The 15,321-nt window shown below is 52.3% G+C and overlaps 1 protein-coding gene across 5 annotated transcripts in view; it reads right to left on the bottom strand.

The window, feature by feature from the left end:
• KLHL29 (kelch like family member 29) overlaps positions 1-15,321 on the bottom strand; it is a 308,129-nt gene that overhangs the window by 173,135 nt on the left and 119,673 nt on the right. The window contains exon 1 of one of the 5 annotated variants that reach the window (XM_055327215.1): positions 7,071-7,098. The exons of the other annotated variants lie outside the window; for them this stretch is intronic. The gene's annotated coding sequence lies outside the window, so the exon portion shown is untranslated. Of the gene's footprint in view, positions 1-7,070; positions 7,099-15,321 lie in introns of those variants that run through there. 5 annotated transcript variants of the gene reach the window in all.

Below are 15,321 nucleotides of genomic sequence, written 5' to 3'. Positions count from 1 at the left end.
CAGGACAGCCCCGTGGAGACAGCTCAGACGACCAAAGGGCTCTGGACCAGGGTTCTAGAGCTGGGCTTGTATCTTTAGCTGTGTGACCAGAGGGCTTCAATCAGACTCAGTTTGTTCATCCCTTAAATAGGGGTAATAACATATGCCTTCCTGCTCTGTAGCGCTGAGATTATGCTGTGCAGGGCAGAAGGGCTGGAAGGACGGAAGTGCTATAGTTGAACTGGTTTTGATGCTTACGTTTGAGGCCCAGCCTGGTCCATGTTCACCTCTTTGGCAAGTGACAAGCCGTGGCCTCTCAAGGACTTGGCCACACCTGAGACGTGATCCCTGACTCTGTGACAAGAGAGCCTTTGCTGTATTGTGACCAGATCCACAGGCCAGAAGATCAGTTCAGGGGGCGGGGAGGGGGGATTGTGGGGCTCACACGTGCAGCCGAAGCACTGAGCCCATCATCCTCAGCCACCCCAAGACACAATGGGCTGCCCTCATCTATCTTGCAGACTCGGTTCCCTTGATCCATCCTGGCCTGCCATGACACACGCTGGGGTATTGCACGGCCAATCATGCTGCCTTGGCGGGAAAGAAAGGAATCTAGGGTGTGCACGTGCTCCCAGGAGTTCTTCCAAAAAGTAAATACATGTATCCAAAGGGTAATATGGATTTAGGAAATAGCCTTTACTTGGAGCTCTTTCCCCACTGATCAAGGGTTAATAGCGTGGCATTATTAGTTTAATTTCACAGTCTAATCACTTTCCTGCTTTATTGATCAAAGGACTTGGAGCAACTGTAATTTGGTGAAGCTGAAAAGTAAAATTCTCTTTATTCTAAGGGAATAAAGCTGGGCGGCTCTGGATCTCTGGGGCCATGCAAGGGAGTGCCTGGCCTTGTCCACACAGCTCACCTAACGGGCCACACAATCCACAGGTCGTCCAGTCACATTTCCTCCCTCCCACTGGTGAACCACTGGGAGGGAGCAGGTCCACACCTCACGGTGACGACCTACTAGCATCGGAAATGGGGACTAGCCTCAGGAAGAGCCCCTCCCCGAACTATACTGGAGCCCAAATCCACCTCGAATGCTACTCTGAGCCCTGAACCGGCCTGGAGCTTCATTGTTAAACACCCTCCGTCAGCAGGGCCCCATCTGTGCGATGGAATTTTTTTTTTTTGTCACTTTTTCAAATCAGAATAGAAACAATTTTTAGTCTATAATTATCATTTCTTTTCTCAACAGACAAATGTTTCCTTTTAAATTGTAGGGCGGAAAAAGCAAAGAACAACATTTTAAACCAAAAAGAAAGACTAAAATTAATTTCCTCTTTACAGAAAAATAAAATACAACAGCTCTAAGAAGCCAGGTTTTTTCTTTTCCCAAAAGAGCAACAAATGCAACCGTATATTCATTGCCACCACTAATGCCCGTTTTTAGGAGGCAAGTCCTTGACAGGTGGTGGTGATGGGGTTTGCAGACCTGTCTCAGGAGTTAGGCCTTATACTCTGATCTCCTGGACAAGGTGGGCTCCTGATGTCTGAGCTCACTCAGGATGGAGGATCCGAAGCCCTCGGTTCAGGAAGTGAGCTCTGGATGGATGGTCCTAGGAGCCAGGGTCAAGGCCTGGGGTCTACCAGTTGGCCCTCAGTTTCCTCATGCCTAAGATGGGAGTGCTACTCATTTCACCAGGTTGCTGGGAGGATTCTAAGGGTTTTGTGACTCTAAAGCATTGAACAAACCCTGCTGCTTCCACCGTGTAGTCAAGACTAACCAGACTCACTATTAAGAAAAAAAGTCCTGCACAATGCTTTCTCTGCTGGCAAGCTCCTCTGCCCATCGGAGGAAAGGCATCCCTCCCCATCCTGGCTCTCATGCTCTGCCAGCATGCAGGAGGAGAGCTACGGCCAGCCGGGTATTTACTGAGTGTGGTCCTGGGCCCAGCGTTTCAGTGCCCAAAGCTGGGAAGCGCGAGATGGGGTGAGCTGAGAGACTTCTCGGGGAGGGACAGCATGTGCTAAGCTTGGAAGGAGGAGACGCAGGTTGCATTTCAGGAGCTGAAAGTAGTTCAGTGTAGCTGGGCTCTGGTGAGGAAGCAGAAAGGCAGGAAGAGCATGTTTCCTCCGGGTGAGGAGCATCCCAGCTCCTCTGGTCCATGTTAAGGAGTCTGGTTTCAGGATCGGCCAATAACGTTGGGACCGCTCAACTAAGGTCTAACGACTGTCCTGGCAGAGGCTCCCTCCCCGCTTCCATCCTTGGCCTCCTCCCTGGGGCAGGGGGCATGTCTCCTGTCCACGAATGTGGTCACTGCTGATCCTGCTCTTACTCCTCAGCATGGATTCTTCCGGGAGCCACCGTCACCCAGGGCTGTGCTGGGAAATGTTTGCCAGCTGGCTCTCGTGGTGGTGGGGTGGGGGAGACAAAACAAACAAAACAGCTAGACCCTGATGTGTAGCGTTTGCCAGTCTCTGTTGTATAAACACTCCCGGTTCGATTTCGAGCTACCAACAGGATGTCAGTGACCACGGAGCTGGGAAGAGATGTCAACAATGCGCTCTTGGGAGCCGCCAAGCCAGTCCAGCACACCACCCTCACGGGACTGGGGCACGCAGTCGGAGGGTGGGCTCATTAAGAAGCTGCCCGGAAGCTGTGGCTGCTGCCCCCGGGGCCAGGAAGACCCACAGCGACCTGGAAGCAGGAAGCAGAGCTGGCCACCATGCCCCCACCCTCCATCTCTTCCTGCTCTGACCCTCAGTGGCTCTGATCCACTAGATCGAGTCCAAACACCTCATTTGGCATTCAAGGCTTTTCACACCTGGTGCCACCTCTTGTTCTCCCCAGGCTCTTCTCGTGCTGTCCCTGCAGAGCCTGCTGTGCCAGCCTTACTGTCTCCTCGTGGTTCCTAGTCATACTCTGAGCTATCCCCACTTCCAGGCCGAGAGCACTCCTTAGGAGTCTCCTGACACCTTTCCTCCTGCATTCCCTGATCAAACCCTTCCTGATGCACCACATCTGTGCAAAGCTTTCTCAGAAAGCCCACAGCCCCCTGCATCTGTTGGGGAATGAAGTGCACGGTGCACACAGGCATCCTCCTGCTTGGCTGCACACGCTGTGCAGCTTCCTGGTAGAACAAAGGCTCTGGGACCTTCTGCTCAGTGAATCGACACTCCCCATGGTGGGCTCCCAATTCAAGACTCTTCCTAACCTGACTGTACTTTCTGACCTTTGAAAACCTCCTCTCAAGGATGCAGAGGACTACAAGCATGAGGGTCCAACATTTATAATTCCAAGGACAAAATGACCATGGGCCAAGGATGTCAGTGGCTCACTTGCCATGGCCAGGCAAGCCTGGAGAGATGGCTTGGTTACACTGGGAGGGAATTTAGTGGCTGCCCTAGACCCAGTGAGACTCTTATGCCAGACAGGCAGGGCCTGTGGCACAGTCATAGGATCCCTATAATGACCCCAAGCAGGTGGAAAAAGGCAACTGGCTACCCTGTGCACCTGATAGCTTTCTAAAAATAGCTGGTGGGTCCTGCCTCTGCAGGCTTCCCTGTGGGTAGGGGCAGGGACTGGAACTGTCGGGTCATTAAGTTTCAGAGGAGTGAGGCGACTCACAACTGGTTCTATACCTTGCCCTTCCTGCCTAGAGCTGCAGCAAGACCTCAGCCAGGCATGCAAAGCTAAGGACCGGGCCTGGCCTGCATCACCTCCTGCTTAGCTCTGCCCCACCACCTCGGGTTAGGAACTGTTCCTCTTCGACTGTCACATGGGAGGGGAAGGGAGACGGAGCAGCAGATGCCAGCAGGCTCTGGGCACCAGTTCTTCTTGGCCAAGGGACCTGGGTACACAGACATTCTCCTCAAACCAAGGCACTGACAGCATTGAACAGAAATGTCATGCTCTGAAGCCACGTGGCGTAGGAGGAAGCAAGAAAGGAAAGGAATTCCCCAGGCCAAGCCCAAGAAAGTCTCCTCTGCCCTCCTGTGGGGCCAGGCTCAGGAATAAGCAGTGGGCAGTGAACAAAGGGAGAGTTCTTCTCTTTCAGGGGCAGGCGGGGCCAGTTTCCTCTGGTTTCCTCCTCCCTCCTCCATGTCTAGACGGGAATATTTTGCTCCCAGCACCCTTAAGTGGTGCATTTTGGCCTCCCATCCCCAGAATCAGCCCTGTGGCTGCACCTGGGTGCCCTGCTGACTCAGGAAAATGTTTTGAAAACAAATCTCAGTCATTATAAGTTAGATCTATTCTTATGGGGCCAGAATGTCAGCAAATTTTGGAGATCACTGCCACCCAGCTGAGAACCAAAGTCCGAGAGGGTTTGAATAAAAAATTAGAGGGGGCTGGGGATCCCTGGGTGACTCAGTAGTTTAGTGCCTGCCTTCGGCCCAGGGCATGATCCTGGAGCCGGGGGATCGAGTCCCACATCAGGCTCCCTGCATGGAGCCTGCTTCTCCCTCTGCCTGTGTCTCTGCCTCTCTCTCTCTCTCTGTGTCTCTCGTGAATAAATAAAATCTTCAAAAAAAAATTAGAGGGGGCAAAATTACTTTCAAATAAGATCCTTAGCAAATATAAATTGCCTCCTCTCCAATCCCCCTACACACATGCACTTGGAAAAGGCTTTTCCAATTCTTTTGCGGAGAGGCAGGGAGACTGGGAGGCTTTTGTCTTCCTGGAATGTTTTCAGACCAAATGTGCTCCTCTCTCTCTTGGCGAAGCCCTTCAGAAACTCCGGCTTTTAGACGTGGTGATTTGTCCTGGGTCTTGGGTGGGGGGACGCATGGCACTGCTTACTCTGAGAAAGCTGGCACGGTAGGCCAAGAAATAGAACAGATAGAAGCAAGGAGCACCCCGACATGGCCTGGGCCCGACCCCAGCCCCCCGCCTCTCTCTGAGCAGAAGACCACGAAGCAGGGAGGGGTGGCGGCCTGCTCCCACCCACTCACCCTGTGCCCTGCCGGGAGCCGGAGCTGGAGCCGGAGCAGGAGCAGGATCGCGTTGCTGAAATGCGACGCCTGGCCCAGCAGCCTGCCAGCAGCGCGGCCGCCCTGGCCCGGGCGCGGAAGCCACCCACCCGGTAGCTGTGGACACGAATCGGTGTGCCTCTGCACCGCCTGGCTTCTCCCCTGCCACCTCTTACTGGTCCCTGGGGATGGGGCATCTCCCGGCTCTCCTGAGCCCCTCTGAGCCCCTCCTGAGCCCCTCTGGCCTGAGCGCCTGGTGCCTGGGCCACCGCGGGGCCAGCTCAGCGTCGGTGGGGCAGAAAGGGATGCGGATGAGAAGCCAGCGCCCCGCGGCCTTGGCTGCTCCCCACTGTGGCTGAGCAAGGCACCTCCCTTGTCCGGCGTCGGCTCCCTGCTCAGGGAAATGGAAATCCTCAGGTCTACTCTACCTACCTCGTGGGGGTGTCGTGGGGGAGGACAAGAAACCCCAGATGCACAAGGAATTTGGAAGAGGAAAACCCGCTAGTAAAAAAAAAAAAAAAAAGAGTCATTATCATTACAGAGCTGGGCTGGAGGGTCCAGGCCAGTCCCAAGAGAGGTACCAGCCTTCCTCCATGAATCGTCTCTTTATGAGATAAGCACTTACTTCAAGGTTCCCTCTTTGCTAGCAGGAACTGTAGGATCGTTGCCAAGTCCAAGCCGTACAAACAGCAAATAATCACTTGGATGAGAAGCCTGTTGAAATGAGCCTTTGCTGGGGACAAGGTCGGCCAACAGCTTGGCCTATAAATCTGTGCTCCCTCCTCATCTCATAGGCTCTCCCTGGGAGATGAACTCAGCCTGACTCGGGTATTTCACAATTCCCACCACCGCCCCTGCACACAGTAGGGACTCAGCCGGTGTTCACTGACCCGGGGCACCGCAGCAGCAGCCGGACGTGGCAAGGGGCAAAGCCCTGTCCACTCCAACTGGAGATTCACTCCCTAAAGGCCAAGGCAGAGGGACAAATCCGAATCAGAAAGTACTTGAGGCTGCAGCATAGGCCTCCAGCCATAGCTAAAAGGGATTTCAGGGAGTGGGGGAGCCGAGGGGGGTTAGAATTTACATACTTACTGTATTATGTTGCAGCAGTGATAAGACTAAAATTTTAGGATTTTCTTAATGAGACTCCTGCATTCACTGGTTTCCTTATCAGCACTGGCAAGAACCATAGTTTAGCATTTATGTCATTTGCTTTAGAATGCAAGACAGATCATAAGAGGAATTTGAAAACTCACTATGGGAGAACACCTCTGCACCCCTTTCGCTTTCCTCATGGAACTCGGGCTCTTGGCCCCCGGCCTGCCCCAGACACGCTGCACTATTACTCATTGGTATCCCGGCGGCAAGCTTTCCCAGTCTGGAGTTTGCAGAACAAAATGCAAATTGGGGCTCTGAAAGGAATCTCTGGAAGCTGGAATGCCGGGTAGTTTAGAACACCTCTGCCCTTCTTTCTCATCCATCTGAGACTCTGGAACATGCCCCCCAGCCCAACCACCCGGTGCCCGTAACCACCCCTGAGAGACAGGTGCATAGGCTCTAATACTCAGTTCCACAAAGACCACTCTCATGTCTGCCCACGGGGGCAGATCTTCGGGGACTGTGATCAGGGCATGCAACAACAAGCTCGGTCCCACACAATACATACAGGGCCGAGTTTCCTCTGTGCAGACCCTGTGGGAGTGGGGGACTGGTGTGCAGCAGGTGTGCAGCCTGGCCCCTAGAGATGGTGGGTGACATGGCACCATCTAGAGAGACCTAATGCTGGAGGCGGGAATAAGACTGAGAGTCTGGACCTAGGGTTGGGGTTGGATGAGACCAAACCTCCTCCCTAGGGCCTGGGCTGTAGGCGTCTTCTCTTAAAGCCCTAGACCTTGGGTCCTCTTGGGGCAACTGGCCCGCTTTGCACGAGGAGAACCCAGAAGGCCTGCCTCATCTTCCCATCCCACTCGGAGGACTCCTCAACCTTCAAAAAGTCTTTTTTTTTTCGATCAGATTACAAAAGGCAAAAGGTCTCCAGTCTGCCCTGAGATAAGGAAGAGCTACCTTTCCTTTATCCAAAAAGTAGCCACAGGTCCAGAAGCAATCAAACAGAGCCCTACCTAGAACAAGCAAAGCAGATGGCATCCCCGGGCAGAAGCTCCCTGTGCACAGGGAACCCCAGCATCCTTGTTGGTGGCCTATGAATGCTTCCTCGGCACACTGTTGTAACAAGTAGGTCGGCAGCAGGTGAGAGGGTGCAGTTGCTTCCGGCGACACAATGACCATGGCAAGTTTCATGGATGAGGATGAGAAAAGATGCAGAAAGACTGTGAAAAGCAGGAGCACAGCCTCAGCAAGCAGGACAGCTTTTGGTCATTGGGTTCAGAGTCTAACATCGTAACTACCTCCGTGGGATGCCCAGGGCACCCCGGCACTGCTGTGTAAGAACTGATACTCTTAAGGCCACAGATGGTCAGGAGAACAGGCTTGGGAATTTGACAGAGCCTTGTGCCCCAGCTCTGATAATTATCACTTGTGTGTCCTTGAGCAACTGGCTTGAACTTCTTGAACCTCTGTTTCCTCATAGGAAACGGGGACACAAGTGATCCCCACTTTTTGCTGGGGGACTGAGGTTGTCTGTAAGGTGGACAGTGCTTGTGTCATGTAGAGAGCATCCCCCTGGTGAGCACTGCTGTGGAAGAGGGAAGTGGGTGACAGTCCCTTCGGGAGGATATACCCAACATGGTTAAAATAAAACAGAGTTTGGGCTTGGCTGCAGATAGAAGTGACAGTGGAAAGAAGACCCGGATGAAAACCTAGAGAAGTATGGATGGGAATGAAAAAGGCGCGGCCCCCTCATCACCTGTGGGGACACATCTGGGTACCAGGCACCGCTTAAGGTACTTGATGTAATTTATCTAATTCCATCCTCCCAACTTAGCTGTGGTTATTACAAAACTCCTGTTTTTTTTTTTTAAGATTTTATTTATTTATTCATGAATGAGAGACAGAGAGAAAGAGGCAGAGACACAGGCAGAGGGAGAAGCAGGCTCTACGTAGGAAGCCCGATGTGGGACTCGACCCTGGGACTCCGGGATCATGCCCTGAGCCAAAGGCAGATGCCCAACCACTGAGGCACCCAGACATCCACAAAACTGTTTTATAGGTGAAGAATCTTACACAGGAATGAAGACTCTTTCCTAAGGTTACATACCTCACAAGTGGGATTCAAATACAGTTATCGAAGTCCAAAGACAGTTTTTTTTCCTTTCCTTTTTAGAGAGAGAGAGCAAGCAAGGGGGTGGGAGAGGGGCAGAGGGAGAGGGAGAGAGAGAATCTCAAGTCAACTCCACGTCAGCATGAAGCCCAACATGGGCTCAATCTCACAACCCTGAGATCATGACCTGAGCCAAAATCAAGAGCCGGGCATCAGTTCTGCCAATGGTCTGTGACATGGTTGAGGGGGAAGCTTCCAGCACATGAACATCATGTCCAAGGGGTCTCCTACGCAGCAGGCAGTGCCCAGAGCCTTCTCCAGGAGTTCCTCTGGATTGTCAAAAGGAGAGTGTTCTGGGGGAGCCCCCTGTATCACCCTCTCTCACGTTACCTCCCACATATACCCCAGCCCCAGGCTCCATGCCTCGAGTGGCCAGCAGAGAAGACACAGAGAAGACACAGAGAGGACACAGGGGAACACTCCATCATAAGCCCTCCTAATTCTCATTGTCTGGATCGTGAACCCAGCAAAGAAAAATACTTACAAAGAAAACACCAGAGTGAGGAAGAGGGTCTTTGTAAAGGGTGGGCAGTAATCAGAATTTGTACCCAGAGAAAGATGACAATTGTTAAAACCCCATATGCAACCTGAACTCTGGTTTATGATAATGTAACATTTCGAGCAATAATATTCGGGGAGGAAAGAAATGAAAATGAACTGAACTTTATTCAGGGATCTCATTACTAGGAGTATGGTTCCTTTTGCTAAAATACAGAAATATCTATAATGAGGATTAGTGCTGTCCTAAGAAAAAATGTATGAAAAAGCAGCCTTAAAGCATGGGAAAACTTTGATGTGCTATAATGCAGAAGTTTGTTTCCCCCTGAAGAGTTGGGGGTGTGTAAATAGTCCACTGAAAGAAAAGACTTGTGTAATTAATCACTGGTATCGACCCTTCCCAGTGAGTTCTGGTGATCTCACAGTCTTGGGATCCAGGGAACAGGAGTCAGGGCAGTGACCCGGCCTCGACCTCCAGCAAGGGGTGGGAAATCCCAGTGAGTCCATTCCCTGGATTCCAATACAAACAGACAAGGCATGCTTTGTTCTCTCCCCACCACCCAGCCCAGCTGCAAGTCTTTGTTTTTAAGTAGTCAGTGAATCACAGAAGTCCAGACTGAAAGGCTCCTGCAGGCTCCTCTCTCCCTCCAGCCCTCCCATTATAAAGACTAGGAAACTGAGGTCCTGGGAAGTACCCGCACTTGCCCTGGATCCCATGAAACTGCAGACATCAAGCCTAAGAAAATTAATGATGCTCACCCCCACCTAGGACCTCATCTCGAGGGGGATCTGGCTCTGCTTGAGCTGGAGTCTGTTTGGCTGAGGGCTTCACCCTCCCCAGGACTGGCCACTGATATTTCTCAATGAGATGAGGAAGACTTTAGTCCCATTCTGCTCTCCCTGAGTCTCCCTTACCTAGCTTCTCTCATGGGCAGGCAATAATCCTCAAAGATGGTTTATGCTGACACCCATCCTGTTGACAGCCCTCAGGCAGGGTGACACCTGGTCCTGGGCCAGAGCCTGGTCCTGATGTGGGGCTGGCCCAGCTGGCTGGGTGTTGTAGCAGCTGTCTAGAGGTCATGACGCATTGGCCAGCAGAGGAGTCAACGGTAACACAGAAGGCATATTCTGGGGCTCAGTTAGCAGGTAAGGATGTCCAGAAGGAGGAAGAGGTGGGGAGGAAGAGGGCAGGAGCCCTGCGGAACCCAAAGCCTGAGGAGGTGATGGTTGCAGCTGGCTAGATAAAGTGTCCTGGATAGAAGACTGTGGAGTGGCCAGGCCAGGTTGACAGCGAGGGAGGAGCACGGCACAGGGTCAGTTTACCCAGGGAGATCCATCCCCACCTGGCGGCTGCAGCTTCCAACGGAGCCTCTGAGCACAGGCTGTCAGAGGGCCACTAAACAGTCCTGGGCCTGGAAAGTGCATCTCAGGGCACGGTGTGCAGGACTCCCAGAAACAAGCTCCTTCTCCACAGCTGCCTGGCAGCCCTGGCCCTTGCTGGGCTCACAGACCAGGCCCCTTCCCTGCTCCCAGGGAGTCACAAATAAAAAGAAAGTATTGATTGTTCAAATGAGATAGGTCACTTTGGCTGCTTCCTGAGCTGATCTGGGAGCTTGGGCTCCATTCACAATCCAGAGTCACTCACTCGTTTTTTTTTTTTTTTGGGGGGGGGGGACAGTCACTGGATTCATGATATAGAGGCAGGAGAAAGGAGGGGATTTGATTTCCTAACCCGGTGGCCTGGATGCTCACTCCTCCCCAGAGGACCAACACCTCACTCACGAGTCAACTGGGTGGACCCCAAAATTCTTATCTTTCTTTCTAGGTAAGAAAAATGTGTCATAGTAACCCCCCCAACATTTCATGCAAATCTTTTTTTTTTTTAAGTCTTTATTTTTTTTAATTTTTATTTATTTATGATAGTCACACAGAGAGAGAGAGAGAGGCAGAGACATAGGCAGAGGGAGAAGCAGGCTCCATGCACCGGGAGCCCGACGTGGGATTCGAACCCGGGTCTCCAGGATCGCGCCCTGGGCCAAAGGCAGGCGCCAAACCGCTGTGCCACCCAGGGATCCCCTATTTCATGCAAATCTTAAAGGGGCACGGTGATGTGGGCTAAGGCGTCAGACAGCGCCTCTCATGTCGCCTCCATTTTAGATCCCTCAGGGGCCAGAGGAAGGGAGCTCCTGGCCTGAAGACTGCCACTGCACTAGTGAACTGGGATCTAGCGGTGTGCTGGTGATCTAAGCCCCAGCTCATCACACCTGCCTGCCCCCTGGTAACAACAGTGGTAGCAGTATTTACTAAAATTCCTACTTCTATCCCACCCTTTTCTGAGTATTTATTATGAACCACACATTATCTCATTAATTCCTCACAAGAGCCCTCTGAGATAGGTATTCTTATCATGCCCATTTTATAGATGAGAAAACTGAGTCATTAGAGGTGGAAGATGACTTGTCCCTGTAGTAGCTGATGCAAACAGAAACATCTACTTCCTCGGTCCATGTCATTAACCTCGCAAGGCTCAAAGAGCAGAAAGTCCAGTGTATGTGAGGCAAGAAGACGGTGCACTAAATGAATTTTTCTAAGGGTGGGAGCTGGTGAACAAAACTCAGCATGGGCAGCAGGGCCCCTGGAGCAGCTTCCAGCCACCTAGTGTGGCCAGAGATGAGGATGAGGAACCCCATCACGAGAGAAGTGGAAACCGTGAGAGTCTGGTATCCCTCTGTGTCTGCACGTTAAGAAGATGAAAGGAGTACTTGGAAAGGCTGATAATTTCAAATTTTATATTAATTGGGTTCTTTAAAAAATTTCTGTCAAATTGCTTACATGTCTAAGTTTTAAGAAAAAAGAAGTTCACAGATGACAGGCCCCTGGGCCAGAAAAGAGGCTAAAAAATGCTACTACTCGGCCTTGCCCTTGGACCTGGGGATGTGGGAAGCGTGCTCGGCACATAGCTCTCTGCAGACCCTGTGGGGAGCTCCAGGAGGCAGCTGATGAAGGCACCAGCTCCGTGCTCTGTGCGCCAGGTGGAGGCACGCCAGTCATTGGCCTTCCCCATTCCGCTCTGCCTCCCCTTCCCTCAGAGCCACTGGTGTGGAGGTACACAGGTTGGGGAGGCTTGTCCGTGCTCAGGACGCTGCTACCCCACACCAGACCAGACCATGGGAGCTTTGGAAGCAGGGTTTCTGTACCCCGATTCCTTCTTGGCCTCCCCAGGGCAAGCCCAGACCGGGGTCCTGGTGGATTTGCTGATTGGCCAACTGGCCTGAGGGTCTACTTCCCAGACCCTTGCTGGTGAGCAGCTCAAATTCTGAAAAGTCTGCCAGGAAGTCGGCTCTTTGTGACTCAGACTGTAATTCCCTGTAGAGACAAAGCCATCAATGGTCATGGGTCTGTGTGGCTAGACCACAGAGGCCAACTTCATAATCTAGCTTGTTGCATCGTGGTACAAAAGCTCAAATTATGTGCATTGCCGCTGGAAGGTCTGCAAGGTCTGCAAGGTGGGTGGGAGGAAGAGGAGAGGGAATGGGTCCCTTCTGTTTCTTAGTGCTAGCACTGTGTTCGGCCAGTTAAGCATTCTCGTGTGTGTGTGTGCGCGTGTGTGCATGCGTGCGTGTGTGTGTGTGTGTGTATGTGAATTAAGGGGAGGCTGGCTGAGTATTTAAATCAACAATTCTGGAAACCATGACCGTTGGCTTTGATGAGTACAATTCCTGAGCTGTGCGTGGGGTGTCGTCCCACCAGTTGCTCCTAGTCAGCCCAGTACGTGCCCACGGCACCAGAAACGAGGGTCTTCTGGAAGTGGCACCCTGCCTTGGCTTCTCTTCCCATCTCCTCTACTGCTCTGATGGCCACCCTGGGCAGGGCAGGAGGGACCTGAACGTTACCCTGAGCCAAGCCCATGAACTTCAGAGAGCCTCTCCAAGCTTAGTTGTCTATTAAGGTCAGGGCTTGGCCAGTCCAACCAGAACTCATAGCTTAAGCATTGCCATTGATCATTCATTCCTTCAATAAAGGATGTTTTACCAGTCCCATCCTTTTGTGGGGGATAAATGCCAGTTAAAACGCAAGGGCAGGCTTCCCCTATGTTCTTCATTTGCTCACTCATGGAGCTTCCACTGAGGAACATCTGCTCTGTGCTCAGATACAGCGAGGGCTGGGACTTCTCAGGCTGAGGCTTTGTCAGTGCTCAGGCCCTCAGGGGAGACAGGATGGCCTGGAGTTGGGCAAGGGCCTTGTCCCTGACTGTGCAGCGGTATGGCTTCACTGGAGAGCTGTCTGTGATGCTCTAACACACTATTATCAACTGTTTTTTCTTCTGTGGGTCGGGTGCTATGCTGGGTGCTGGCCATGTTCAAACGGGGAACTCAGCATTCCTGCCTTTAAGGGGAGACATTTGTGGTGGATTAATTGTGGTAAGAGTTACTGAGAAGAACTTAGGGGGCGGTGTGAGCAAGGACGGAGGCTCCAGGGCCCTCAGGCTTGGCTGGAAAAGGCTTCCGGAGGCCATGTGCCTGAATCTTCTCCAAAGTGGGCAAGTCAGGTGAAGAAGAGAGGAAGGACATTCTAGACAGAGAAATTGCCTTAGTAATGGAAACAGAGTCAGGAAACTATATGGAATGTTCAGGAATTGAAAGGAGCTTGGGGTAAGTGAAGCAAAGACAGGTGAGAGGGGCATGGGGGAGATGAAAAGATGGGGGATATGGGGGAGAAGGCAGAGGCTGAGACATGGCCCCAAGCACTAGCCAGGTCCGGCGTGTTGGGGGTCTGGCAGGGGGTCCCCCAAGAATAGCCAAGGGCCCGGGCTAGGGAAGTGATGGCAGGGATGGGAAGGAGGACATGTGGGGAGCAGTCAGGAGGGAGTTTGGGTGAGACCTGGCAGTTGGCTAGCTACTGAGTGCATTAAGCGCCTTCCCTGTGCTGGGCAAGCAGTGGGGTGGGGGAAAAAGAGAGGCGTCTGGGAAGCACCCTAGATTTCAGGCTGGAGACACTGAGGGGTGGTGAAATCCTCTGGGATTGGGAACGCTGGAGGAGGAACAAGTCCAGGGATGACTCTGGTGGGAGTGGAGGGACAGGAAGGCTGGCGGGGGCGGTGGGGGGGGTGTCCACCCAGGTGAAGGGGACAGGATGGAGCCTTCCAGGTCGGGAAGGAGATAGAGGAAACGCTGCAGGGACAGATGGAGGGAATAAACATGAGAATCAACCCTCTTCCCTGAGTCTAGACGTTCAGTTATGAGACCCAGAGCTGCCCATCGGGCCCCAGACGTGGTCCCTCTTTGCAATCTCACCTCAAAGGAATCGAGCCACATCAATGACTCGCTGACTGATGATGTCTGTGCACCTTATGCGCCAAGATCCAGGCTCTGTGGCCAAGGAGCTTCTTCCCCAATTTAGCAGATGGTGGCGCCAGTAATTCTCCCACTGGCTGTCCTCGGACCCCTGCTCTCAGCCCTCACCGAGGAAGAGGAAGCCGAGTGGGTACTCGTCAGGATGAGAAAGAAGGAAGAAACGTACAGGGGCATCTCAAGCAATTTCCATCTGCCGGGCTTCCTGCGAGGCCGTGGCTGCCCCCCCACCCCATGCTCCTCTCCCAGACGCCACTTAAGGGTGTTCCGATCAGGGGTACCACGGCTTCTCCTTGTTTCTACTCCTCTGCCCAGGGCTCCAAAGGAGCTCGGAGGGTTCCAAGAATAGGAAAAGTGGGAAGCCCGATACACAGCTCCTCAGATGAAAACCCGGCAATTGCATTTCATGCTCCTCGGAGGCTCCCCAGCCCCATTCCTTGGCAGCATAATTACAGATGCCTCCCTCCTTACAAACCCTTCCTACGCACCGCATAAAGGAATACAATTTCTGGCTGTCCAAATTACAAGAGACCATAATGCACAAAAGCAATAAACACAGGTTCTAACAGCAATCAGATACCACTTATCGTAAACAATGGTTTTTGTGATTTATTGCGTTTGAAGCAGGTTCAGCATTACTCCTTAGAAGATTTGGTTATTCTTGTTTTCAAGCAGAGTTGCCGGCAGCCAGCTGACGTCAGAAAAAATTCCTCAAGCGCAGCAGATTTTTAAAAATAGGGCCAATGTGGTGTTAAAATAATAATAATAGAAAAATTGGAGTGGCTGTAGGCTGATGTGGAAGTCTAAAGACAGAGCCACTGGGAGTTTGAAGGCTCCCCTGCTAAAGCCCATGCATCCTCAGTAGGTCCCGAATGAGGCTCACCCTCACTTCCTGATGCCCAGGGCTTCCGATCCCTCCCACTGTCCTCCTGTCCCCTGAGTGACGTGGGAGGGAGGGGGAGGAGATCAGTAACCAGAGTGGGCCAACTGACAGTTCGGATTAACACATCAAGCTGTTCAGCTGCTCGGCTTAGGCCTCAGTTAGCTCTGGTAGTCAGATACGAGGTGAGTACAGAAAAGTCAAGTTCAAACAGTGCAACTGGGCCAAGAAGTCTGCAGTGATTATCCAGAAGGAAATCGACTCCGTTCTAGAAGGATCAATCTCCTCTCCTCTCTCCTGGACCCTGTCTCGTCCACTTTGCAGGGAAGGTGCTATGGATACTGTCATGAACAGAGGCTGGCAGC

This window comes from Nyctereutes procyonoides, unplaced genomic scaffold, assembly GCF_905146905.1.
Source record: "Nyctereutes procyonoides isolate TBG_1078 unplaced genomic scaffold, NYPRO_anot_genome, whole genome shotgun sequence".
Classification (NCBI taxonomy): Eukaryota; Metazoa; Chordata; class Mammalia; order Carnivora; family Canidae; genus Nyctereutes; species Nyctereutes procyonoides.
The sequence above is the reverse complement of the archived record's forward strand: the minus strand, read 5'-3'. Positions and strand labels throughout refer to the sequence as shown.